The 27514-nt window shown below is 39.8% G+C and overlaps 1 protein-coding gene, 1 long non-coding RNA gene and 1 pseudogene across 5 annotated transcripts in view; 1 reads left to right on the top strand and 2 right to left on the bottom strand.

Annotated features, from left to right (window-relative positions):
* The window catches only part of ZEB2 (zinc finger E-box binding homeobox 2), a 132558-nt gene extending 130239 nt beyond the window's left edge, over nucleotides 1–2319 (bottom strand). Inside the window, exon 1 of one of the 4 annotated variants that reach the window (XM_019663534.1) lies at nucleotides 1949–2319. The gene's annotated coding sequence lies outside the window, so the exon portion shown is untranslated. Of the gene's footprint in view, nucleotides 1–285; nucleotides 389–1948 lie in introns of those variants that run through there. The other 3 variants (XM_019663528.1, XM_019663529.1, XM_019663530.1) reach the window with 3 other exon arrangements.
* Nucleotides 2320–5729: 3410 nt separating this feature from the next.
* Nucleotides 5730–6697, bottom strand: LOC109393862 (uncharacterized). The gene is made up of 2 exons (XR_002126340.1): nucleotides 6533–6697; nucleotides 5730–5999 (listed from the first exon to the last, which is right to left on the bottom strand). It is a non-coding gene; the product is annotated as an uncharacterized LOC109393862 (long non-coding RNA).
* A 2514-nt stretch (nucleotides 6698–9211) lies between these two features.
* The window catches only part of LOC109393861 (40S ribosomal protein S23 pseudogene), a 48761-nt pseudogene continuing 30458 nt past the window's right edge, over nucleotides 9212–27514 (top strand).

Genomic DNA, 27514 nt, shown 5'->3' with positions numbered 1-27514 from the left:
AAATTAAGATTTCCCGTTTCACGCAGCAGTAAGAAGTATAATTATAAGCCTCTTTGGACACTGTCCCTCCCCCCCCCACCACCACCACTTTGACAATATTTACTTAAGTATTTCCCCCCACCTCACTCACACACATGCTCCCCCACACTGGTTCCCTTAAATAGTTCCAGTAGAAAAAAAATTTTTTTTCCCCTCAAGAAAGGAAAGAGAAAGTCCAACCGCTACGGCAATACTTTTAAGCTCTACTAAATGATCGTATCCTTTCTGGCTTCGAAACTTTTGTACCTAAAAATCGAGAGAGGCGCTGCATTTTTTCAGCTGAAACTGTCAAAACTTGGAGAAGGGGAACCTCGGAGGCAGGCAGGAGAGGAGGAGAATCCCGAAACTCCGTGGAGGTTGGGAAGATGCTGTGCCTCGAGGATTAGTTTAAACAGGGGGCTATAAAAGATGTAACAGATGCAAACTGTAACACAAGGGCCATTAACCCTTTCTCTGCCGAGCACACTCAGTCCCCACGCCCCGCACCTATTGTCTCCCGTGCTAGAAGCTTTGCGGAAAACCTGGAAAGTGAGTATCAGTTTCCACACATTTGTAAGGGGGGTGGGGTGGGGGGGCAGAGAGAAGAGGAAGTGGATGATTTAGAAAGCACCTTGAATTTAACTTAGGCATAGTTGGAGACCTTTAATTTAAGTTTGATATATTTTGTCATTTCTTGGCTTTCTTATTTGAAATTGTTGGGAAAAATCCTGAAATAAAGAAATGGTCACAGGAGTGTCTGGGATGAAACAGCTGGCCTTGTGTGTATTCCTGCTGAGACTTACACACGATTGCATATAAATACATGTTTAATAAAGTAAGCTGCTAGTTTTATGAGCATGTGTGTGTGAGGGAGAGACAGGGCGTTCGTGCTGTAAACTTTATCTTCGCTTGTTATTTCTAACTCTGGAGTTAGTAATCTTGCCTTCATCATTACAGGGGGAGCATGTAAAATATATAAGTAGGTGGGAGATAAACACATGCATGTTAGCCGGGCTCACCACTGTTCCTGGGAACTCCTACTATCTCTCTTGACTTTTCAGTGCCAAAGTATGCAATGGGTAAGTGTGGATATGTGTCTCCTGTGAAATCCACGTCTGTATTATTTTGCCACTTAAAATACAATTTCAAAAGTTATCCTTAATTTAAAGCCCTGATATCCTGACAGCAGTTTTCCTCCCAGCTGTAGTCACACACCGCCCCCCCCCCACACACATACACTTTGGTAAACGACTCAAGTTCCATGAGGACTTTCACTTCTTTATTATCATCACAGAAGTGAGGTGTTACTTCACATACACACACACACACAAAGAATGAAATAAAGAAATGAAACTCGCTAAGCAGACAAAAAACAGGCGCTTTCTGCTTAGAAAACAGCCTTCTCCATGGGAGAGGAGGATGGACTGCCATATCTAAGAGAAAAAAAACTTGCCCTCGAATTTGGTAGGCTTGTATCAATCAAGTTTTGTAATTATTAACAGGTATTTGCCAAGTTTTAATTGCTGAGTACAATGAATTGGAACTAGATGCGAAAATAGAGCAGAATTTGTCCCCTTGAAGAGTTTTTATTTCAACCATACAGTTCTTAATAAAACTTTTCCTAAGCTGGGTAGCAAAAAGGCACCTTTGGTTACCTGAATGGACAGGTACTGGGCAAATTATTTAGGGGAGAAAAAAAGGAGAGAAAAGGAAGAAGAGAGATTAAGAGTGGGAGAGAAATCGAAGAAGTCACTCTTGGGAAAAGCTTGCCATAAAGGAGCTAAACCCACCTGAAATTCCTACCCACAGACACTCCTCACTTCAGACTCACATCCCCACTTAAAAGGGAAAAAAAAATCAGAAAAGGAGGGTGGGGGGTGATCATACTAAAAAGGAATAAAAAGAGAGAAAAGGGGAAAAAAAAACCTACCTGCGAAGTCCTGTTTGTAGTTTTGGCCAGAAATGGTGAGAAGAAAAAGCATGAAGAAGCCGCGAAGTGTGGGGAAGAAAAAGGTGGAAGCGAAGAAACAGCTCCCGGAGCAAACTGTACAAAACCTCGCCAAGAGTGTCGGGAGGCAGGACCGTTATTCCTGCGGAGCAGGTTAGAACTGATCTCTTTCGGCCACTCCAGGAAACACAAACCTGGGGACGGACTGACGTGTTACGCCTCTTCTAATGACATTTTTTTCTTTTTCTTTTCTGTAGGAGAGAGAGAGACCCTGAAACACGCGCCACCTATCTTTGTGGGGAGGGATAATTGAAGCGCCCTGAGCGTGAGCATCATGTGAAAACGTGATCGCCAAGTTTCTCTCTGGGAAAGGATCTGGGATAGATTATACCTTGAAGTCTCCGCAAACGCTTTAGTGGAAGAAATGAAATTCCACCTCCCTCCCTTCCTCTCTCCCTCCCTCTCGCCTCCCTCCCTCTCTCCCTCCCTTCTCCACGCCCCCCCCCAACCTCACCCCTCACCCCCCCGTCAAGCCTTTGGCATCATTATCCTCATCACTAAATCCTACAGAGTACGTACAGGGCGGAAAATGGTGCACACCATTCACAGAACTGGAAAACTCTAAGGGGCGAAAGTTAAAGGAGAAGATCCCGGGTCCTCAATCCAGATCGCCTCTTCTTATACAGATATCTCTAATGACCAGATTTGAGATGCACATTAATTTGTGTGGATTTCTCAGCACGGCTTCTGGAACTAAATTCTTTGCCCTTTCCCTTATTTATTTTATTATTTTTTTCTTTTTAGATGCCAGAGCCATAAAAATAAATGCTGCATGTGAACAGCATCTTAGGGAGTGTGTGTGTGTGTGTGTGTGTGCGCGCGCGCGCGCGTGTGTGTGTGTGTGTGTGTGTGTGTGATGAATTTCTGGACTGTATCCCCAAACTAAAAAGTAGTTTGGCATTTTTAAAATAGGGTCTGTAAGTAAATGAACAGAGTGCGCTGGGTTGACCGATCTCTAAATCCCTCTACATCTCACCGAGACCTTACGACAAAGTGAGGGAGTGTGTGTAGCGAAGCAGGAGGAAAAGGAAAAAGGCCATAGAGGAACTTAGCAGGAAAGGAAGAGCATGATATTAAACGGCATGGGGTCTAAGTTTTGGAATATATATATATATATATATATATATATACACACATATATATATATACATATATATATTTGATATTGCAATTAAAGTAAAATTAAAAAGAAAAGACTCCACCTTTGCTCTGAAGGGATTGGTTATGTAAATATGGAAGGGATTTCCTGGAGAATACAGCTTTCTACTGTATGGTTAATTAAATAATCACTCAAAAGCTTCCAACGTGACGCTTCTGTCGTAATCCAATCAGGTTACATAGGTCCTAAACAAGAAAGATATTTTCCACATCTGGAAGTCAGCAATTTAGCAAGTACTGCACATTATTAACCAATTCAGAGCCCACTTCCCAGGGGAATTTTTTTTGAAGTTTAAGTGTTCTTAACCAATGCTCTGCTGTTTTGTTAATCAAAAAGCTGGTTTACACTGCACATAATTGGAACTAATATGGAAGTAAATAAAGACAGCCAAATTTGAGGATGCTGAGCACAGGCATTTATCGGAAAGGAAGAAATCTCTTACTCTTAGCCTCCAATGGTTCAGGCTCAATTTCTTAAAGAACTGTGAGGCTTTTTTTTTTTTTAATAGAGTGAAAGTGCTTGAGAACCTCAGAGCACAAATAAACTTCCAGCCCCACAACCCTAAGGCATCCTTGCAAAGGTAAAGGTAGAGGTGTCAAGAGGACTAAAGAACAGCCTCATGCCAATTTTTCTGCTTTAATATTGTTAATATGTTACAGACCCCTGTTTTCAGTTTGACGAAATCTGAAACAAATAATACCCTGATCCAACACTAGACTTTTACTTATATTAAGATAAACTGCTTTGAACTGTGCTTTGAATGTGTGCCTAAAGCAAGACTTTGAATGCAAGAGTCATTGGCAATTGCACTCAGAGGAGGGGAAAGCCACCACATGAGTTGTCACATCCACACTCCCAGAGGTGCCTGTCATTATATTTTGTATGTTTATTGTGTGTGTGTGTGTGTGTGTGTGTGTGTGTGTGTGTGTGTGTAGGGGGTGAGGTAGAGCCACCCAGCATGACCACAGCCAGTTCTTACTTTAGGATGCAAGAAAATACATTTTCACAGTTGGTTACAGATTCACCTCTTTCCTAACTTGAGTTTTTATTACAATGAGAATAGCTGGATAAATTAATCTCCTCCCTACCCCACTACAGATAAATTGCCTATAGAAGAGGCGCATTCAAGATCGTCAGTCTAAAAATTGGTATTAAAAAAAACTAAAGGTTTCCAACATGGGTCAGACACATCCTCAATTTTCTGTTTTACATTATTTTAATATTATATATCTATACTACATATATGCATATGTTATCAAGTCCCTCTACTGAGGTTTATCTCTATTATTAATATCCTTTTCTTCCTCTTCCCACTCCCCCCCCCCTTAATTAAAAAAAATATTTGGAGCTCAGCTTTCTCTAGAAGTTTGCTTTTCAGTCTTTCCTCTCTCATTCCGGAGGCAGAAGGAGCCCATTGCATGGAGAGAGCCAGGCGAGACCCCACCCCGGGAGCCCAGGTAGCCATTTGGAGACGTACAGCTCAGACACACACTCACAGGCAAAACTTCGGGTCAAAGGATCCAATCGAACGGCTAACAAATCACTTGTCTTTATTATGTATATTAATGTCAGGTTACCTAGGATCTGACTTAAAAAAAAAGACTATTAAGTATTTCCATTAAAAACACCTAATCATCTGATTACTCTGGGCTCAGTAATTATTCAAGTGGCAGGAGGCAGCCCCAACTTAGCACTGGGAGTTCCTACTTGCAAGTATCTGACTTGGCGTAAAACAGCAATCTTTCAGGTTCCCATCAAGGTGGATATTTGGATGGTGGCACGCGAAGGATCCCCGCGAGGAGTGGGCGCGCCGGTTGGTTGCCCCCTCCCTCGCCCCTGCCTGGCACGCCCATGGCACTCCCCTCCCCATTTGAGAGAGAGTTCCCACCAACGCAGAGGCAGTGGCATCGGAGAAAGCCGCAATATAAATTTGTCCCGAACACTCCCTTAGTCCGAAGGCTAGGTCGGGGACAATGGGGATCGTGGGATCAGCGGGATGTAGGAGCGCAGGACGCAGGGAAAAGTCAAGAGAGAATTGGGGGCTGCTAGCTTTCGGCTGCTCACACAGCAAAGCAAGTCCTGCAAATGAATCGCTCCTTACCCGTCTTTCTTCTCCATTAACAATCCTTTTCGAGATTAGCACAGACGAAGGGGATTAAAACAACAGATACATGCAAATGTGAAATAATATTTCAGTCGACATTGGAGGGAGAAAATCATTCTTTAGAGTTTCTTTGAGTAAAACAAACTGCCTCCCTCAGGATTCTCTCCACCCAGGCAGGTTGAGAAGATGCACTTTTGTTTTCCTATTCCCTCCAGGCAGGACCTGGTGCCTGTCCCCCCATTCACCTCTCAGTCTGTCAATTTCCTCAACTTTCACAGCCGCTCCCACCCTCTCCCCTGCCCCCAGCTCCGCTCCCGGGCCCAGATGCTCGAAGAGATAGAATATTTCTGCCCTTGAACACACAGACTGTAGAAGCAATTTGAATTTGGCCATAGTTAAATACATACATACATATATACATATACATGTATATATATACTAGCAAATTCTGATTATTTTGTACAATGTGGAGAAAATGAAAAAAGGAACCTATTCTCGTTTTGAAACAGAATTGATCTTTCATTGTAAGGAATTATTTCGACCTTGTGTTTTACCAGGAGGTGGGCAACTTCTTAGTTGCAAGCAAAGGGTGATAAGGGGACCCCTGGATTGGGGTGTGTGTGAAGGGGGTTGGGGGCGGCAGGGGTCCAAGCTAAGCCAAACGGTTTTCTCACGTGCAAACTCGCAATCCAATCCATTCAGAGTTGAGACTACGATAGGAGGGGAAAGTCTATTTAAAAAAAAAAATCAGGAGCATCTCTGTGAGAAGCCCTTTCAAACAAAATCAAAACAGGACCAGAGAACCTCCGACCGTCCCTAACATCCCTGCTGCGAGGCCCGCGGCTGTGGAATCTCGCACGTCACCTGGCCCCAGCAGGGCGGCCCGCTGAAGGGTTCATTTTATTTTATTTTATTTTTTGAAGTTAAGGCTGAATCTCGGCTTCAGTGCTTTTGCCAACGTCTCCACTGACAGGAACCAGCAAACTTCAAGACTCAAATGAGCGTCTTAATTTATTGATGCAAAACAGGTCTGCTTGTCGCCCCCAATTCTCGGCGCGCTCTGTCCCCCACACCCCCAGCTTGGGTCCCTCCATTTGATCCCTGGGCAAGGCCAGGCCGCACAGGCGGAGGAGCACGTGGGGGAGGGGGAGGGGGAGGGTCGGCCCACGCCCGCTCGCCCTCCGCCGGACCTGTCCCCGCCCGGGAGCCCCGCGACCCCCGCCCGGCCGCCGGGTCAGCTGACCTGGCTCGCTCTCCTGCTCCCCGCCCGCCGCCCTGTTTCCGGTCCCCGGGGTCCGCGAGCTGCGCATGTTGCGGGAGCGGCCGCGGCCGGGAGGTGATGCTGGGGGCTGATTACCATGAGAAAGGCTGTGCCTGGAAAGGCCTCCTCCACGCGACTGTCAATCTCACTAAGGGGGTGGGGGTGGCGGAAAGGGGCCCTGGACGAGTCACCAGAAAACTTGGAGTAAGTTGGATGCGACGCAGGCCCGAGGAGGTGGCTTTCGCCTCAAGTTGGAAGGCTGTGGCGTTAAAGAGCGCGGACGCCAGCAGCTTCGCCAGGGAATTAAAAACCAAAAACCCTTCCTTCTCTCCCTCCCTCCATCCCTCTTGCTCTCCTTTTCAGCGCTTCCTGCCCTTTATCCCGTTTTTTTCTTGAAATTCTTTCCCAATCGCATTTCCTACATTCTCCTTTCTTTCTCTCTGATATCTGCCTTTTGCAATCTCTTGTTTGGTTTCTTAACATCCCTTCTCCCTCGCTCTGACTCTTTTCTGACTCCTTTATATGTCCAGATTTATCATTTCGTTTTGAAAACACAATGTTAAATATGTAATTTATCTACCAGCAGGAGGTCAGGGACACCCTGACTAAAATAACTCCCTGGGTCATCAGAGAACAAGTTCACCAGGTGTCAGTGAAAAGTAATAATAACAATAATAAATGTGAATCAATATCTCAGTAATCATAATGGCTTCTTATTCGGAATTTTATCCACTCAAAATGACTTTTTAAAAAATATAATCTAAAAATTGAATAATACTTCGAATAGGGAATTTTTTTAGAATTAAGGCAATATGAAAACATTTCTCATTTATGGTGATATTTTAGCAGTGCTTAACAGACTTTAGAAATTACAATAGGTAATTTATAAAAATGTAAACTGTGCTTTTTCCTTTAACGATTATCTGGAAAGTGTAAAAAATTCCCAAAGCACCACCCGCGCCCCACCCCCCCAACAAAGATCAGTCCATTCAGAGTGAAACATCACGTCATGTATTTTGTACATGTTAAGCAAATGCACAACTTGAGTTTTTGGGTTGTTTTCTTGGCTAGATTACCTCGTTACCTAACAAGTGAGTGAACATGGGGCAGCATATGTCATGAACGTGGCCATATTTTTTGTTTTCCTTATTTGTTTGTATTTCATTCATTTTGGGCACAATTGTTCTCTTATTAAAATTCAGAGTTTGCATTTGTTTACAATTTGTTTACTTTGTTGACTTGTTAAAACTTGTTAGAAGTCAGTTGAAACATGTATTTGAAGCATTTTTTAGGCCAAGAAAAATAAAGATGCATTAGGAAGATGCCTTTTATGCTTCATAATTATTAATTGACATTTTATGATGAATAATTAATCATTTGAATAATTTCGGTATCTCTGATCTGAACATATATTTGCATATCTAATGCTTGATTTTAGCTGTGTTTTTGAAAAAGTTCATTCTCTCTTAGGAGGAGGAAACAAAGTAACATTTAAATGTAAGCTTTCTCTTCAACACTTACAAAAGTTTATTTATTGAGTTGTTCTATTCTTTCTAGATATCCACAAAACTTCTTAACAATTTGTAAACCATTTACATAGCAATCACATGCAAACATGTGACAGACTACAATTAATTAGGAAAAACAATACTCTATGTAAAATCAAATCACTCGCCTCTCCAAATGCAGAGATATGCACGAATCATGGACCATGCTTTCTTATTGGAATGTGGTCATCGAACTTTTTGGTTATGTCTATTTATAAAGAACAAAAAGTAAAAAATTGAGGTGACTGACAAAATTCAGACATGGTATTTAAGATAATTTTTTATTTTTTACTTATTAATATGTGAGTTGATTTAAAGTTATTTAAAAATTATTAAGCGAGCATACATACCCCTGATATTTTTGTACCTTGTGTCAATTAAGTCCAAAGTATCTATTTTGAATACTAGCCCTGCAGATAACTACCTTTGTGATTACAAGCAATTTTTAAAAGTTTGTTTCCTTATTATCACTAATAGTGCCCATTCCTTCGGGTTTTATTGAGAATTAAATGAAGTAATGCATGAAACTTCATTATAGTGTAGCTTTATTATAATGAAAGGTTGAAAAAATAACATGGAATGTATAGATCAATTAAAGACAGTATAAATTAATTTTGACTACTAAAAACAATTAGTTACCTTTTAGTATCATTCATAATTTTTCTATTGAGAAATGAGTGCTGTGTCATTAAATGAAGAAATAAAATGGAAAGCATTCATAGGGTTTATGGCTGGTTTACGATTCTTTAGACCTGTTCAAAGGATGTGTAGCTACAGACATGAAAATAAGTACATTATTTCTTCTGTTAGTTCAGCCGTTAATTTATTATATTCAATATGGTCATAATTTGGTCATAAATATCAGATTTCTTTTAGTCCAAATTATGAACTTGAAGTTTTTCATACTTGTTAGTAACATATTACCTTCGAGTATAAGGGTTAAACGTGCAAAAGCTCAGAAGCAGTCTTGAGTAAGACTTGTGAGAAAAAAAGGGCAAACTTACAAATTTGGAGACCGGAATTTGGCTGTCAAAACACTTTTTGCTGGAAGACCATTCATAATGAACTGAGCATTCCCATTTGGAGTTGTTTTTCCTGGGGTCTCTGCTAATTCCAACTACCTACAGTAGGGGAGAAAATAGGTTTATCAAGTGGGAAACGAAATGTTGGAGTCTTAACAATCTACAAGGTCAGATGTTTTATTTTTTTTTAACTGAAAAATCAATGCAAATGCTAAGGGGAAAGAAATATTGTGATAGTTAATCCCAATATTGATGGGTTTTTGTTGTTTTCTTTAAGACTCTTCAAAACACTTAAAGGGTCCCTTAATTGTTTCCTTTCTCAAAGGATCCATTCCATGCTCCTTGCAGGTCAAAACTACCAAAATGGCAATTGGGACATCAGCCTAGGAGCTCAGAGTGACCTGTACCTCTTTCGGTTTTCCTTTATTAAAGGAAAATGGGACCAGAAACTGTTTGCACCTATAGATTGTCTAGTGACCTGGAAATAACTTCGTGCTGCTTTGTGGTCTTATTTGATAGTCCTATTCTGTTAAAGTTCTAAATGATAAACTTTGTACTCTACTCAGTTCCAATTTTGCACTGTCTTAAGCGTGATATTTTTCAGAATTGTTTCAGGTACTTAAGTATAAAACCCTTATTCTCAAAAATTATCTTTTCTGGGCTGGTTGAGTGGCTCAGATGGTTAAGAGCACAAGCTCTGAGCAACAGGGTCGCCGGTTTGATTCCCATATGGGCCAGTGAGCTGCGCGTGGGCTGAGCTGCCGCTGAGCTGCCAACAGGTGGCAGGATGGCTCAGCTGGTGAGAGCACGTGCTCCTAACAACAAGGTTGCTGGTTCACGACTCCTGCATGGGATGATGGGCTACGCCCACCCACAACTAAGATTGAACAGGGCACCTTGAGCTGAGCAGCCGCGAGCTGCCAACAGGCGGCTAGAGGGCTCCCAGACTTGTAGCTGAGCTAGCTGCGCCCTCCACAACTAAGACTGAAGGAGAACAACTTGGCTGTTCCCCTTCTCCAAATCCCCAACACTGTTCCCCTTCCCCAATTCCCCAATAAAAAAAAATTATCTTTTCCATGATACTCACAAATATGAAATAATAATAGCTAAGAAAAAAAAAACACCCTTCTTCCCTAGGCCTGGCAAATTTAGATGTGTCCTAGAGAGAATCAATGCCTTTCCCTAGAATTCAAGCATCTGGTTCTTCTTGGTTCTTTAATCTGCCAGGTCCATCTTCATGGCCAACACCATGTACATGTGACATCCAACATCTTCTCACCTTTCAAAGGCATCCTTTTGAACCTCTCACACACACACACAATCTGCATACTGCATTGCAACCCACACCCAATCATTCTGGATGATTTAGTTAGTATTTGTTTTTCCATGTGTGGCTTATTTTGCCTTTTGGACCTAACACTTCCGTTCATTTTTCCAGTTACAATATTGGCTCAGGTCGAATGCTCAGGTTGAATGCTTTCTCTGGCTTTGTTGCCTCTGGCTTCCTGGATAAAGTGGTTTCCTCGTTCATTCTTCTCTCCAGGACCCTTGACCAGATAAAAGGTCCTGTGGGCAGGTCCAGGCTAGTTCTCTCACAGCCCCATGTCAAGCACAGGACAAGCTAGTGATGAAGGAGAGATCATGATACAGGAATATCTGGGAATAGTTTTTACTTCCTATATAATTTCTTTGATCACTTATTGATTGTAAACAGGACATCAGTTTGACAGTAGCTTCTTTATATTCTTGATGATAGCATATTGTGGCAGCAAAGATACAGGTTTTAGGATTATACCAACTTGATTTGATTCCCTGCTGTGTGAATACTAACTTTATATTGAGGACAAGGTATTAAAACCTTGTGAGCCTCATTTAAAAAATGAGCAAAAGCGTACTTAGATTTAAGATGGCTGTGGTGAAAAATACAAAAATATATGTAAAATGTCTGGTGCAAGGTAGGCACTTCAATCAATAGGAATTCCCTCCCACAAATTACCTAAAATATAAGAAGTTAAATTCCAGAAAACAAGAGTGGATGTAGCATGTGCTTTAGGTGATATTTATTATTTTTAATTAATTTGTTTTATTATTTTATGATTCATTATTTAAGATTTATTATTTAACCTGTTCTTGCATTATACAGGAATTAATGCTAACTGATAACAAAGTTGTCAAAGCTATATGGAATTTCTGAATTTGTAGTAGAAAAGGTAGGGTGCTCATGATAATAAGCATCATGTTATGTATAACCTCTGAGATGAATAAATGTACTTTAGAATTGGATTACGTATCTCACAATTCCATTTACAATTGTAAGAAAAAAGTATTTTTCCACATAATTTTCCCTATATGATTTGGCATAGGAGGGAGCACTTTTGCATCCAGCTGAGTCTGGTGAAGAAGTGTCAAAGGTCCTATCTGTCCAAAGATAAAAAATTAAAAAAAAAAAGTGTCAACACTGTTCAAAACTCTTTACCTCTTTTTACCCAAACTTCAGAAGCCTGAAGGAATTGGGGCTGGGTTAGAAGGGACAGAACAGCACTGAGAAAGTTTGCCTGCATCATCTTCTTCCCACCCCAGAGTGGAGTGCTAAAACATCTGATTAAAAAAAAAAAAGGGGGTACGAATATGTATATAGTACAGACATTGCTTCACTCTCCTGCCTGCAAATTTGGGAGTAGGGTTGTGTCAGCAGGCCCTGGCATGATGTACTGTGTATGTGACTTTTCTACCCTATGCCCTAGAAAGGAGGGTGTCAGGGGAGGACTGGGCTGTGGACACAGGGAGCATATTGTTCCAATGGTTCTGCTACAGTGCAAACCAGGCTTCTTTCTCTCTCTCTGGAACTAACTTTGCTACACATGCAAAAAAATCTGTTCCTATTAGGTTTTTCCTTAGCCAATGTGGAACCATAAGTATGGCTCCTGTGGCAAAGGGGTAATTTTTCTGGGTTGAAGGAAGCTGGCTTACCTATTGTTCTTGGCACATGGCTAGCACCCTTGTAGACAAGAGGGACAGAACAAAGCTGAAAGTTCACAGAAAATACTTGGCCTTTGAAGACAAGAAGGGAAAATTAAAACCCCATTCTTTTAAAGCTTAATTTATCTAGGTATTAAGTATTTGGAAGTTCAGTTTAGAGGAATCAGCATGATTCTGAGCTGTATTATTATCTACTGTCGTTTGGCCTTTCTATGGGATAATGGAAAAGCACTGACAATAGTTTGCTGTAATCGTTCTGTAAGGATGATCCATATGGAAGTTTGGCTTCTATTGGGGAGGAATTTTGTGTGGTTGAAGGAAATGTTCAGGGTTAGGTGAAATATGCTTGTGAATGTCAATTGAAATGGACTCTGAGTTTGGGGCAAAGTAATGTTTTTTATGATATTGAAGCAACATGCCATCACTCGGAAGTTTTTTAACCATTGCCTCATTTAGGAACTCTAAACAGTAATTTATTTGACAAAGAAAGGTGATCTATTTCTGATGTATCTTTCTTAATCCCCCGAAATAGTGCCTATTTTATTTTATTTTATTTTTTTTAAAGATTTTTATTGGTGAATTGGGGGGATGGGAACAGAGCTGGGGAATTGGTGGAAGGGGGACAGACAAGTTGCTGTCCTTTTGTTCTTCAGTCTAGTTGTGGAGGATGTTGCTTCACTGGCCCAAGTTGGCACCATCATTGCGCTCTTCCCGGGTGAGGCAGATCAGTCGCCAGCTTCTGGACGGCCGCTCACTGCGGCTGCTGGCCGCTCACGCTGGCTGCTGGCTACACACGGTAGCCCATGGCAACCCACTGCCACAGGGGCTGCAGCCTACGCCGTCGCCGGCGACTCATGGCAGCCCAGCTCCAGGTTGAGCTGTTGTTCAGCATCTTAGCTGCAGAGGGCAGTGTCACTGGCCTTCATATGTGGGATCTGAACCGGGGCCCTCTGGCATCCCAAGCGAGTTCTTAACCATCGCGCCACTCGGCCGGCCCAATAGTGCCTATTTTATAGAAAATATTTGTTGTTTGTGGAATCTGCCATTCATTAAGAAGTTTTAAAGTTATGTAAACTGATCTCCTATTTCACGCTTATAATGGCTTGAGATAAGAATGAGGATAGAACGAGTGTAGCAGGAGGGACCATGGACACTTAGACCCACACAACTCCTTTTTATCAAATTATGTCCCCAATTATATTATTTAACACAAACTGTTTTGTTCCTCTTTTTCTGTGTAAACTTACACAAGGCCTAAAAAAAAAAAATGAAGAAGCAAATGTAGAATTGTGTGTATGTATTGTCTTTATCTTTAAATGGCTCTGATGAATCTTTTCATTGCTTATTTTTAAGTACATATATTAAAATTTAATAAGAGGTTTTCTCTGAAAACGGAAAGAAATCATAAGGAGAAAATGGAGGAGGCTAGTAAAAGTATGGTTTACTACCAAAGGCAAATGTGAAGTTGAAATTTAGGATAAATGATCTCCTCACCCCCGTAACACCACTAACTAGCCAAAGAAAGAAAACAGAGAAGACGGGGTAGTTTGTTTTGTTTCTCTTTCAATGGGCTAGATGATTTTCTGCCAGCAGCTGGATTTTCATGTAGAGAAGTATTAGCTGGTTGCCCAAAGGTGTGCCCCACTTACAAGGCTTTCTCCAATACCTTTCCCTCTCTGTCTTCCCTCTGCTTCAGGCCCTATTTCATGGAGGGTGGGAGGGCGTAGGGCTTCACCTCTTCTTACCTTTATTTTGATGCTTTCTATTCAGTGGCAAAAATTATTTTTAAGATAACCTTGTCCATACGCTTAGCTTTTCAACAGTAAGATCTGACCCTAGAATTGAAAAATTTCACAGTGCTGCAGAAGATTGCCTGGAGGAAACAGGATGTTTACCTGAAATACATGATGAAGATGGACAGCTCAATACAATTCCTGTACGCCCAGCGCCTAGCATAGAGTTTGGTGCATGAGAGGTGCTGGATAACATCTCTTCAATGAATGAAAGCATGCATGAATGAGTAATGCTGCCAGACTTAAGACAACAGATGTCATTTGTTCCATATGACAAAAAAAGGGTGAAAAGGTATTAATGTACTTACAAACATCACTTGTGGTCACAAACAGGACTCTGATATTATTTTTGAATTCTGAGTATAATATTTTATTTCCAAAATTAAATACCTAAATCATTTACAAATCAATACAGTTATAACATTCCCTCAGTCACTCACTTGCAAAGGAAATTTTCAATACAAATAAAGTCATACATATTTATACTAGGGTAATTCAAAATAACTTACTCACATAAGCATTGCTATGTTGAAATAAAATCTTGCCAACACTTCTGAGTACATTACTTGAAGAAAAAAAGGGCTCTCGTAGCGTCCGAACTACTTAAAAATCTTGCCAGCTCCTTCAACATACATCCGTGATCTCTCTTCAAATCACTGACAAAAACTTAAAAACTGCTTCATCAGAACAACTGTTACCCTTTCTCATGCTCTGGTTAGAACCTGATCTTCTAAAAAGGGCCATATTTACAGCTTCTTTTGAAATTTTGAAACCATTTGGCTGATATGTTTTTGCTACATTTTCTTTTCCTGATTTAATTACTAGGGACATTTGCATGAAAACAGGAGGTTAGGGACATAAGATTTTTGTCTTATGAGTTCATCTGTTTCTGATGCTTATGCCCCACCTGAGACCAGTATCGGTTTTATTACAACTGGGAGGCTAGGAGCTAGATTGGAAATGATGAAGAAGTTGTGGGAGGTGAAATAAAGTTTAGAAATATGGACTCAGGAGGCTAAGGGATTGGTGGATGATATGATAATTAATTTTCTTCTTGGTTACTTACTTATAAGCAGTCCATTATGACAGTGACATATGCTGTTGCTATTGAAAAGGTTAGAAAACTGGGTAACTGTACAGAACTAGTGGGTCGATGCTTCTTTAAGAAAACCATGCCTAGGCAATTGCTACTCTGTTGCAGTGTTGACAGGTGTCACAGAAAACAATGAAGGAACCAAGTCTAGGTCAGGTATGAAATCTAGAGATGGTCACTGAAAATTGGAAAGGAGATAAAGCAAAATGCCCCTCTAATTCTGACCACCTTGCTAATGCTTGTGGTTTTTCACAAGGAGAATCAGAGAAGACTATTGAGATAACTTCTGAGTGTCTTCACCTGGAGTTCCAAGGGCCTGTTGAAATGAACATATTTGAAGCTGTAATCATAATATTCTTCTAACTTCACTTTCTCCTATGTTCTCCAGGACACCATTGTCCGTCTGAGACCAAATCCTGTGTTGACCTTTGACTCCTCTCTTTTTCTTAACCTCCATATTCAATCACTCAGCATGTGCTATTTATCTTACCTCCACAAGCTCCTCAAATGCTCTCCAATTTCTCAAATCCTCCACATTTACACCCCTACCCTATTTCATCTCTTTCCTGGAAGATCATGCCCTTTTCAAGCTGGCTTTTCTGTTTCTAGTTTTTCCTCCCTGATAACTAGTCGCCAGAGTGAGTGACTCATCTAAAACATAACTCTGACTGTGCCAATTCTGAGCATAAAAGCTACCAGTGGTCCTCCATTACCATACCTGCTGTGACTCTCAAACTCAGGTAACCCTAAGAATGTAACCCTAAGGATGGGTGTTTTAATATTTATAAATATCATTTTGAAATAATAATACTTCAAATTACACTGCATTTCTCTCCCATACTTTTGGGTAAAATTGAGAATGAAGAACCTCAGCCATGTTAGTCTTGCCTATGCCCAGGGTGTGAGTACCCCAGTGTGGTAAGTACTCCAGTGCCAGCGAGATAAGCCAGAGGTTCTTTAACAAAGCACCTGAGTCCTCTTAGGTGGAACATTTTCTCTTCTTTTTTAAATTTTTTTATTTTTATTTTTTTAGCTGAGCCATCCTGCTACCTGTTGGCAGCTCAGCGGCTGCTCAGCTCAGGCTGGACTCGAACCGCTGTTGCTTAGAGCTCAAACTCTTGAGCGAGCTCTTAACCAACTGAGCCACTCGGCCAGCCCACATTTTCTCTTCTTAATCCTCCTGTCCCACAGCTCTTCATATGGCACATTACACTTTTGTACAATTGTTTGTATTTCCCCCTAAACAAATTACGCTGTTTCCCATGTGAGGGCCCTCGCCTATGCTGTTTACCCTACCACAAATGTTCTGAACTATTCCCTTCATTTGGCTGACTTCTCTGTTCATTCTTTAACTCAGCTCACATGTCCTCTCCTCCTGGAAGTCTGCGGTTGGCTCTTCTGTGTCTTCATAGCACTAACACTGAACTGGAGTCACTCCTTTTTATATGACTTCTCTCAGCTAGCATAAGGCCTCCATGAGGCCAGGGACAATGTCATTTATTGAGTTGTCAGAAAAGTCATAATGCATGTTTGCAACAGATGGCACTAGTTCATTTTTGAAAGTACTAGAGTCACTTGCATCTATGTTATTGCTATGTCATTTGACAGTTGACAGTTCTAGATTCATTGTAAAAAACAATTGAGCGATTTGGTTGAGTTTTGGAGATTTTACAACAAGTTGAAGAAGGAAGACCAAACTACATTTTTGTCATATTTTACTGTTTTACTTCCATAAAGGGAAGAACGCACATCAAGCTTGTGAAAAGTTGCATAAAGTCTACAGTGACAATGCTCTACAAGAACGTCAGTGCCAATGATGGTTCACAAAATTCCGTGCTGGTGATTTTGATCTCAATGATGCTTCTCGGTCATGGAGGCCCACTGAGGTTGATGACGACAAAACAAAGGCATTGATCAAGTCAAACCCACGTTGCATGACACAAGAGATTGCAGAAACATTGAACATCCATCATTCAAGCATTCACAACCACCTGAAGAAGCTGGGATACGTAAGCAAGCTCGGATATTTGGGTTCCGCATGAACTCAAAAAAGTTCATTTGACATCGCATATAAACATCTGCAATATGCTCATTAAACGTGAGGAAAACAATCCTTTTTTGAAGCGATTGATAGCTGGTGATGAGAAGTGAATTGTTTACAACAATGTGGTGAGCAAATGGTCTTGGTTCTGATGTGATGATTCGCCTCAAATGACATTGAAAGCAGACATTCATCAGAGGAAGGTTATGCTCTCAGTGTGGTGGGATTTTAAAGGTGTTGTGTTTTTTGAGCTCCTACCAAGGAACCAAGCAATCAATTAGAATGTGTACTGTTGGAAATTGGACAGTTTGAATGAATCCGTCATCCAGAAACATCCAGAGCTTGTTAATTGTAAAGGAGTTTTGTTCCATCATGTCAGCGCGAGACCACACACAAGTTTGATCACCCATCAAAAATTATTGGAGCTTGGATGGAATGTGTTGCTACACCCACCATACTCGCCTGACCTTGCGCTGTCAGACTTCCACTTGTTTCAATGCCTTCAAAACTCCTTGTGTGGTATAACGTTCAATTCAGATGAGACTGTAAATCAGTACCTTGTTCAGTTTTTTGCAAATAAAGACAGGTCTATGAACGAGGAATTATGAAGCTCATTGAAATATGGCAAAAGGTTATCAAACAAAACGGGCAATATATCATTAATCTTTGTTCTTTATATAAAGAAATGACCTTTGAAAACCAGAGACAAAATATGTCATGATTTTTCCGACAACCCAATACATTGTTATACTCTATATGAGCTAAATGTTGTGTGCCCCTGCTTCCATATTCGCTTGTTGAAGCTCTAATCCCCAGTGTGATGGTATTTGGAGATGGGGCCTTTGGGAAGCAATTTTGTTAAGATGAGATCATGAGGGCAGGGCACCTAGTTTGAGATTAGCATCATAAGAAGAGGAACACAGATATTTTGCTCTCTCCATGCACTTGTACCAAGGAAAGGCCATGTATCCGCAAGATGGTGGCTGTCTACAAGCCAGGAAGCCAGTTCTCACCAGGAACCCAACCCACCGGAATCTTGATCTTAGGCTTCCCAGCTTTAGAAATTCTGAGCTGTCTGTTGTGTAAGGCTCTTAGTTTATGACATTTTGTCACAGCAGTCCAGGCATTACCCCAAAAACACTAATACAAATCGTAGCGAGTAACTGGCACAGAGTAGACACTTAAAATTACTTTTGAACTAAATATGACTGTGCAAACTAATTTTTATCCCTGGACAACAAACTTTAAGCAAATCATGTTCTCCAATAATGCATTCAGTTACAGGAAGGCTATATACAGGAAGCCTTCTAATGCCTCATATTAATAAGGTACCCAAAAGTTGGAAATGTATCATTGTATTTTTTAATAACTTGCATTTAGTTTACATGTGCATTTGCAAAAGTATTGAAATAAAAATACCTTTCACATGCAAAATATTTTTAAATTTCAAAGCTTTCACACACGCATTATTTCACTTGATACTTAACAATAAACTTTCAATGTTGGCAGATATTATTATGCCTAATTTGGAAAAGCAGGAAATTAAGATTTTGATGGAGTAAGACAAAATAATTCCATTTGGGAGGTCTTAAGTAGATTTAAGATATGGAAACACCTTTGCGAAACTAGTAAAGAGCAAATATTGTTATTCTTACATGACAGATGGGGAAACAGGGTGTTGAAAGAACTGGTTCAGAGTCACATGGGACCACCATCAAAGTAGAAATTGAACTCAGTCCTATGATTCAGCGTAGTCCTGATATAACCCCTTATTCAGAGAAATTTTGTGTGTATACACACACACACACACACACACACGCACACACACATACATATACTATATGTATATAAACCTGGGTTTTAGAAGAGCAACCTGACGGAATTGATTTTTTATTTATTTTTTTCCTATAACTGGTTTGTCACTTGTCTTTAGTAAACAAAGATACAAAACAGATTTGTCCAAGAGAGTAGTTTGGGAGTATACTGGAAAATTAATTTGTTTTATTTTGAATAGGAGAGTAGGGACAGCAGAGGCTGTACAAAGACTAAACATTTAAAAGTTTGTTTCTTTTGCTATAAAGTCATAAAATTCTTAGTTTTAAGTAAACCTGATGAGAGTATCTAAATATATGTTACCAGCAATTGTCCAGAACTTTTTTCTGATAAATGTGAGTCCCAAGAAAATGTATATTTTTTATAGTTCTGTTGTTGAATGAAATGCTACTTCCAGTAAGAGTCTCTATTTTACTTCTCTTTACTCAGAATAGTATAAAGCAAATTTAGCAGATGTTCTTTCAAAGGGAGGAAAATTTCACAAAAGTTAAAATGATAGATAAAATCATTATTTAATATATTATTTGTGCTTTAATTCACTCTTGAGAGGCCAGTGATACAAAATAAATTCTGCATATACTATGAAGCAACACCTGAAGGCAAAGATACTTATAATCTTCCTCCTACCTACCCCTAGAAGTTGGTTAAGCAGTTTTTCAAAATATGCTTCTGTGAATAAATATGTTAGAGTTAAAATATGCTGGCTAATGCATCAATATTATCAGCCAACTAATACATTTAAATATGTGATGGGGTATTTCATTTCCTAAGCTGATGGACTGCTTGAGAATTACACACATGTATCGCACATTTATTCACTCAGCAAATGCTTATTAATTCCCTACTATGTGCTGGACACCATGCTGGGAATAGGATACAACAGTAATCAAGACAGACGTAATCTTTGCAGGCTGGCAGGGAAGCAGACTGTGTGTGATGAATGCTATTGGGAGTAGAGAAGGCAGACCCATCTAGCCAAATGATAGCTACAAAATAAAGTGAAGGCGAGAGTAGATCTTCCTAATGCACAAAAGGTCAGGTCTTTGAAATCCATCAAACAGCACTGAAATTAGTTTAAATCACCTGTGACGTGTTATAACCCTTTCAGGCTGGGCTAAAGGCATGTTGGGACCTCAGAGCAGGCAGGAAAGGAGACGGGAGAAAGCCAAGTGTCAGAGCTTCAGGGAGGGAGGCCAACGTTACAATGGCAGTAGCTAAAGTGCTCTGCTGCACAGAGCTCTCAAGAGGCTGACCTCAGTATCCAGGGTTCATTTTGGTGGACCTTCTTGCCAAGTATGAGGCAGTGTCTCTTACTTTCTGGGGGTTCTGCCTTGGCTAAAATAGAACCCCAAACAGCTGCTGAGTCTCATGGACAAGCTCTAGTCCCCAGACAGGGGGACATTGGCAAGGGCTACAAAGATTATCAGGATTGCTGCTCAAACTGGGGTTCAGGCCAGGTCACTTATTCCAGCAGAGAACCAAAGGGCAAAATGGGCATGATATCTGATACAATGAACATCAGAAGGGAATAGTGGTCTTAGGGCTGCTCCTTAGGTTACTTTAGGGTGCCTGGACATCAGACTCAGAGCAGCTGTACCTCTCTCTTTCCTTAGTGTGTGTCCCCTTCTGCCATCACTACCTCCACTCTCAATAGTCTATTTGTTTATATTCCGGTACTATCTGTTATGCCCAAATATTGAATAAGGCCTCTGTTTGCAAAGAGAATAATTCATCACTTTTGAATACGGATTTGGCTTTTGTTTGGAAATAACATTTTTGGTAATTGTCAGTTCATTTAAAATATAGTTAAAGCTTAGGTTTTTGCTGCAAGAGGTATGATGCTTGAAAGTAAAACAAACATATACAAATAACTTCTATATTTTGATTTACTTATTGACTGTAATGGTTGCACATATTTTTCTTTTTTTTTAACCTAAAATAAGAAAAAAAATTACAAAGCTATAAAGAAGTTTTTAATTAGTGAATGTATGAATTTTGTTTCCTTTAACCATCTTTACTCTTTACTTGAGATAACTAAATAGCATACATGCACATATTGTTACCATGTAGTACATTTCAAAATGGACCCAACAGATACAAGCTCATCATTTCTTTTTGTTTTTGATCACCTTAATTTTTAAAAGATTTTTATTAAAATATAGTTAGCATACAATATTATATTAGTTTCAGGTGTGCACAATAGTTATTCAACATTTATGTGCATATATATCTAAAGAAGTGATCACCATGGTAAGTCCAGCAACCATCTGACACCGTACCACACTATCACAATATTATTAACTATATTCCCCATGCTGTATGTTACATCCTCATGACTTATTTGTTTTATAACTGGAAATTTGGTCCACTTATTGCCCTTTGCCATCCCCCTTTTTAATTTTTCAGTTACAGTTGACATTAAATATTATTTTATATTAATTTCAGGTGTACAGCATGTGGTTAGACATTTATATAATTTAAGAAATAATTCCTCTGACTAGTCTAAAACCCATCTGGCACTACACATAGTTTTTACCATATTATTAACTATATTCCCTATGCTTTACTTTACATCCCCATGGCTATTTTGTAACTACCAGTTCATATTTCTTAATCCCTTCACCTTTTTTACCCAGCATCCAACCCCCTTCCCATCTATCACCCCATCAAATTTAGTACCCATCTAACACCATACATAGTTATTACAACATTATTGACTATATTCCCTATGCTGTACCCTGCATCCCCATGACTACTTTGCAACAACCAATTTGTACTTCTTAATCCCTTCCCCTTTTTCACCCAGCACCCCAACTCTCCTCCCATCTGGCAACTATCAAAATGTTCTCTGTATCTATGTCTGTTTCTATTTTGTTTATTTATTTTGGTCTTTTGATTCCACATATAAGCAAAATCACTTTGCATCTGTCTCACTGTCTGACATACTTCACTCAGCCCAATACACTCCAGGTCCATCCATGTTCCTGCAGATGGTAAGAACCCATTCCTTCCATGACCAAGTAATAGTCCACCATATATATGTACCACTTACTCTTTATACATTCTTCTATTGATGGACACCCATGTTGCCTCCACATCTTGGCCATTGTAAACAATGCTGCAATGAACATATGAATGCACACATACCCTCAAAGTAGCATTTGGGTTCTTCAAATAAATATCAGGAAGTGGAATTACTAGGTCCTTCTTTTTCTCTTGTTATCACCTTTGGTTTGAAGTCTATTTTGTCTGGTATAAGTATGGCTACTCCAGCTTTTTGTTTGTTTTTATTTTCATGAAATAATTTTTTATCATCCCTTTACTTTCAGTCTGTGTGTGTCTTTCAATCCAAAGTGAGTCTCTTGTAGGCAGCATAGGTAAGGGTTTTATTTTCTTATCTATTCAGCCACCTTATGTTTTTGATTGAAGCATTTAATCCACTTACATTGCAAGCAATTGTTGATAAATATGTAGTTATTGCTATTTTATTATTCAAATTTTATTTATTTATTTATTTATTTTTCATCTTCAAGAAGTCCCTCTAAGATTCCTTGTAATGCTGGTTTGGTGGTGATGAACTCCTTTAGCTTTTTCTTGTCTGGGCAGCTCTTTACCTGTCCTTTAACTTTAAATGGTAGCTTTGCTGGGTAGAATAATCTTGGTTGTAGGTCCTTATTTTTCATCACTTTGAATAGTTCATGTCAATCCCTTCTGGCCTGCAAAGTTTCTGTTGAAAAATCAGCTGACAGTCTTATGAGAGTTCCATTGTAAGTAACTAACTGCTTTTCTTTTGTTGCTTTCAGGATTCTTTCTTTGTCTTTAACCTTTGCTGTTTTAATTATAATGTGTCTTGGTGTGGACTAGTTTGGTTTCATCTTTTTTGGGACTCTCTCCACTTTCTGGGCTTGTATGGGCTAATTAGGTGGTGCTCTGCTGGTAGTCTGAAGCCAATCCCCAAGCATGTTGGTTCTGGGGCCTCTTGGGAGGGGCTTCTGTGTAGACTCAGGTCAGCCACTGCCTGTGATTGGCCCGGGAGTACCTGGTAGGAGCTACAAAGAAATCCACAGTTGGTTGCTGCCTGTTCTGTACCTGGAATCATATGGGAGAGGCCACCCTGCAAACTGAGGACCGCTGCCACCAGTACTGGGTCTGGGATAGCTCCACAAAAAGCCAGGGCACTCTTAGGTCTGCTGCCACCTGCCTGCTCCCAGTAAGGTTCAGCTACTGATAAAACCTCCTGTGGTATGCAAATTGGGTGAGGCAGGGTCTCAGTGACTCAGCAGGATGAAGCAGCTGAGCTCACCAGGCTAATCAGATTCAGATTTGGCCTGTGGGAGCGGGCTCAACACAGGAAAGATGGCGCCTGCCTGCTGACTGCATTAGAGAAGGGCCCCACACAGGGAACATGGGAACTGTCCTGCCAGTCTTTATCCTGAAGTTACACAACTCAGCCTTTCCCCATGCCCCCAACACCTCCAGAATCACCGACGTTCCACTGGAGCCCAAAGTGAGTGCCTGCCCAAGCGCTTTAAGAGGACGTCTGGGTTTCCCACAGTCTTCTGTCCTACTGGGGTAGTCGGAATCCCCACTGTTTTTCACAGCCAGAAGTGTGGGGGCTTCTTTTCCCACAACTGGGCTGGAGAGCCTAATGTGAGGGCCTGGGTTCCTTGCTCCTTCGTGGGGAACCTCTGTGGCTGAGATCTCTCTCCTGATTTTCAACTGCCACACCTGGGTGTGGAACAACAAGCCCCTTTTGTGTCTCCGCACCTTCTACCAGTCTCATCGTGTCTTCTTCTTTATAGCCTTGATTATAAAATTTCTGTTCAGCTAGACTTCAGGTGGTTCTCCAGGCTGATTGTTCTATAATTTAGTTGTAATTCTGATGTGTTCATGGGACAAGGCAAGCACAGAATTTATCTACTCCACCATCTTGGATCTCTTCAGGCTAATTCTCTCTCAACTTTATTTTTTTAAAAAAATCACATGGGATTTTCCTTGCTGTTTGACTGTAAGTTCATTCTTATACCTGTGTTCCCAGGTGTATTTTTTAAAAAGGCTGAGCTAGGCAGCACAGGCTTTAACTTGACCACTCACCACTCGGGCAAGTGATTTTGGCCAAGTCACTTAACTTCTTTGGGCCTCAGTTTCTACATCTATAAATGTAAGATAATAGCTCCAACCTAATGGGATCACGATTTAGAGCAAATGAAACAGTGGGAAATCTTAAGTGTGTGTTAATGGTCAAGTGCAAATACAGGTGTTTGGTATTTATATTCAGATGCAGGTTATAGCCACATTATATAAATTAAAATGTGAATGCATTTAAAAGCTCAACCAGTTCCTGAGGCAAGAAATGTGAAATGGCAACCAGTAAAGGATGAGTGAAACTCTTGGCTTCTAACCAATCCTCTACAAAATCTTTCCTTGGTTCATATTATAAAAGATGAGGAAAGATAAAAGAATGAAGACAACTGCCCCTTTTCCCTAACCCTTAAAACATTTCTTTTCCCAAATAACTCAGCTACAGAAACTTGAGGCCTGAGTCAGTACTAAAGGTGGCCATCCAAAGCACTGTTTAGAATGTTGTATTTATGAAAGTGAGGTGACATGAACATGTACTTGTATCAGACAGAGGTGGACATGAGCAGAACAAGCTTGTTCATGAAGCCCTTCCTCCCCTTGGCCATGAGTCACAAAAATCTGATGTCTGCACATGAAATGCTTCCTTGAACAAAAGTTGAATCTTGCACGTGCCGTGCACGCGCATGTGTGCGTGCGCGTGTGTGTGAATGTATGTGTTTAATATGTAAAGCAAGAACGAAATTGAGACATCAAACTCTTTCATTGACTCAAATTTAGGGCCAAATTTTAATAACACAGCTGTCCAGATGTGAGACACTAATGAGAACATAAGGAATTCCTGGATAGAAAAGGGATGGTTGGCCCAATGGCCTGTCTCCTTCAAGTTTATTGCAACACACCTCTTCGTGTTGTCAGCATGTCTTCCAACCCCTTTTGCCTACATAAACATGTCCAGCTGTCTCTTAAACTCGTTTTTACTTTATGTTTCACTCAATGGACTTATTTGGTAATTTGCAGTATTTTCCATATGCTGGTGGATCTTTGGATGAAGCTGTCCTACATTATCACCACTTCTTAACTAATTACATGAAATTTTCAGTAATAAAATATTTACAGCAGATATCACTGGAAATTTGGAAGATATCAACTGAGCAAACACATATATCTATAATAAATTTAGAAAGAAAAAACTATTCTTTAACTAACCTATGTTTTAATATTTCTTAAAGGTATAAAGATGTAAGTGGCAAGTGATTGAGGTGGTAAATATAAGAACATTCTTTTGCTATATTAGTCTGATTAACAAAATTCTTAGCAAGAAGAAAATGCTAAGCTCAACTGATATAATAAAAAGGATTTGATGTTTTATTTTGGTTGGTTTAAAGCCATATTCCAGATACTTTTATTTCCTTAATTACACCAATATTTCAGGCTAACATAAATTTGACTTGAATTATTCAAATCATTGAATTAGTTCTCTGAAGCAGTCTATAAATAATTTTATACTAAAAACTTTTTTCCCAAAACTTTTCAAGTGACTGAAGACCAATGGGCTTGGGGTGAGTTTTTAGGTTGACTGTGCAACGTTTTGATTGGAAAATACACCTGAAAACTTCCTTTAAGATTTGATTGGAGCACAAGGAAGTGGAAAATTACTAAAGTGTGCTGAGAAGAATTAATGAATAGTTAGTGTATAATTTAGCTGAATATTTTGTATTTTTGAATGCAATTATTTAAAAATTATTTCAATATATGTGTATTGATTTGATGTGTGTGTGTATAGAGATTATATATCAGTTTTAGTTTTTTTATTGACAAACATGTTGGGTGACCTGGCATTTCCTGTTTTAGCTCTGAAAATCCCACTTCCTGTGAAATCCCTCAGCTCCAGGCAAACAGGTATTTCACAAACACATATTAAAAAAATTAAAATAATTTGCCTCTGAGGTTTGCTTGGGTTTTTGGTTTGCCTACTCTTCAGACTTTAGGAACTCAAAAAGCAAAGTGTTACGTTAGTGTTAAGAATTTTGCTCTCTTGTTTTAACAGCCTATGTTCGGGTGTCAGCACCTTGGTGACTATGGCGAAAGATGATCCATGTGATTTTTTCTTTTCAATTGTTTCCAAGCTTGGATGCATGATGGTTTATTTAAAAATAAAAGAGCTGGAAAATATTTAAACATCAAAACTATTTTCTTCCAAGCTTTTCTTCCCCAAGTCACTTGCTCTCCAGACATGCCGTAAGATACATCCTGAATCTAGCGCCTTGAATGATCTCCAAAATCTCTGAAGCCCAAGCCATATCCTATTGTCCAGATTATGGTGGTTAAAAATGATGTACATTGAATTATTTTAACCTTGTGTGCCTCACAATTAGAGGAATTCTATAAGTATTTTGGTGATTTTAAATTTGTGGCTTGTGACTTCTGAACTTGCTCAAGAAGGAGGACTTACTAAAGAGCAGGCCTGCATCAACTCCTTAATGATTTTTAGCTTCAACAAAACCATTTACAGGATTCCCCTGCCTAACAACTGCCCTGCCAGGCATTGTATAAAATAGCATTCTTCATGGTTAGATGATCCCATGGAAGGTGACCAAAAAAATTTTAAACACAGAGGAATGTAACCAGCCACTCCCTCAGGTTTTCTACAGTTTTCATATGCGTGCCGTGTCTCCGTGGTAGCACCTTGTTTTGTGTACGTGTGCATGCGCGCGTGCGTGTATAAACACGTAGCATTTAGCTACAGAACATGTCATACATTTCTTTCCTGGTCATCATGCTGCATGACTGATCCATTTCATATGATGTGTTTAGTATGGTTCGTTGCCCACTGGTCTTATTATTTAACAATTTGCATTAAATTGAATTTTCTATTTACAGGTGTAAATGGAAATTTTGGCTTCCGAGAATTTATTATTTACTGGCTAGAATGTTCTTGGTTGAATTAGCTCTGCCAATATTAGATTGCATATACTTGAGATGAAGTTTGAGATATGTAATTAGAATATCATCATAATAGGAACTTTTTTTTTTCCAATGGCTAAGCTTGAGCTACTGAGGTTGGATCAGTATCATTAGCCTAGAAGACATTAACTATAATTCTCTAGAGGATTTTTTTTAAATGTGTATTTCTTGATGGATCAGAGGAAGTTAAATTAGTGGTATTAATGTATAAATTACTCAAAAGTTTCAAAAGCTTGAAGCCTTTATCATCTGCTATAACATTTTGTTGATAACTGGAAATTTCTCATTTTAAACTCTCGGCTTCCCACAGGCTCCAGAAGTTAGTGCTTGTTGAATGTGTACTGTTTGCTAGGCTCTGAATCTATGTTTTATCCATTGTGCTTCATTAACTCCTCAGAGTATCTTGTGAGGCAGGAATTCTGTTTATTCCCATTTTACAGGAAATGGGTGCTTAAGAAAGATTTTGCTGCTCACACACCCTGTGAGTGACAGAGTCACTCGGGAGCCTGCTTTCCAACCACTGCTATGTTCTGGGGCAACTGTTCTAAATTCCATAGCATTGTTGTCCTGCCACTGTCCCCATGTCCCAAATCCCCCTCAGTGTCTCAAT

Source organism: Hipposideros armiger, unplaced genomic scaffold (genome assembly GCF_001890085.2).
Source record: "Hipposideros armiger isolate ML-2016 unplaced genomic scaffold, ASM189008v1 scaffold_394, whole genome shotgun sequence".
Lineage (NCBI taxonomy): Eukaryota > Metazoa > Chordata > Mammalia > Chiroptera > Hipposideridae > Hipposideros > Hipposideros armiger.
The sequence above is the reverse complement of the archived record's forward strand: the minus strand, read 5'-3'. Positions and strand labels throughout refer to the sequence as shown.